The sequence below is a fragment of the Alligator sinensis genome, unplaced genomic scaffold (assembly GCF_000455745.1).
Source record: "Alligator sinensis unplaced genomic scaffold, ASM45574v1 scaffold872_3, whole genome shotgun sequence".
Lineage (NCBI taxonomy): Eukaryota > Metazoa > Chordata > Crocodylia > Alligatoridae > Alligator > Alligator sinensis.
The window spans coordinates 885,391-886,675 of record NW_005842137.1 but is presented as its reverse complement, the minus strand read 5'-3'; positions in this window follow the sequence as shown (position 1 = coordinate 886,675).

The window sequence follows — 1,285 nt, the reverse complement described above, 5'->3', positions numbered from 1 at the left end:
GAGACTAGCCTCTTCTGAGAGTTTTGCTACCATGCCTTCACTGCTATTGCTACTCAAACTAGCTACATTATCAATTGTGGTGCAGAGACACTTGGTCTATTGACCTGTGAGCATGCTTAAATTAAGGTGATACTGTCAGAACAAAAATCATAATTCCCTTTGCGGTGATGACAATGTGGAGCTTGTATGCTCCCTGGTGCCAGGGAAGAGGCGCAATCTGCAGCTTGCATGCTCTGGGCAGAGACATGCAGGCAGTGGCTCTGCCCCGGCTCCTTGCAGCAGTGACAGCGTGGTCTGGAGACAGCAGCACACTCCTGCCTGGCACATGCAGATTGCCCCAGCTCCAAACCACTGTCACAAGGTCCCTACCCGGCTGTGGAGCAGCTCCACACCCCGCTGTGTGCCGTGCTAGCAGGGGCCACACTAGGGAGGGATTTGGGGGCTATAGCCACGCCAAACTTCCCCGTAGCCCCCCTTGGGTTGGGGGCTTGTTTGTTTCCATGAGCCCTGGCAACACTGTTCTCAACCTGTTTGCCTTCATGGGCCACACTTGCAGCTCTCAACATGTTCTTAGATTCATAGACGGGAGAGTTGTGTGCGCTGCACCCACACAACTCGCTTCCTGTACCTCCATTAAAAAAATGCTTTAACAGGATGTTACATGGGCCGCAGCAGCACATGGGCAGAGAACCACTGCCCCAAGCTGGCGCCCTGCCCTGCCCTCTGCCCTCGCTGAGCACCTCTCTGGCTCCTGAGGCCAAGGCCCCTCTAGACTCATCCCAAAGGGACCCCCAGGAGCCAGGTGTGGGGAGCAGAGGCAGCCAGGCAGGATCCAGCTGAGAGGCTGGCTCAGTGTTGCCAACTCTCATGATTTTTGGCATTCTTAAAAGAGTGAAAAACGTAGCTTTCTTATATATGTATGTATGTATGTATGTGTGCATATGTACATATGTGTGTATGTGTATATATATATATAATATACATATGCATTTATAGATATGTGTGTATATATGTATGTGAATGTGTATATATACATAAAAAGAGAGCTAAATTTAAGCCTAGCTACAGACACCGCCCGTTCCCGCGCTGCAGCCCGCGCCCGCGTCCACCCCCGCGAGCACGTGGGCCCCTCCCTCCCTGACGTCACAAGGGCGCCCGGCTCCCGCGCGCGTGTTGCGTAGCGCCTGCGCAGTCCCCGCCCCCAGCGCGGCTTCCCCGGCTCCGACCGCGCATGCGCCGCGCCCCATGGAGCCCAGGGAGGCGGGAGCCGTTCCGCGGTCGCCCC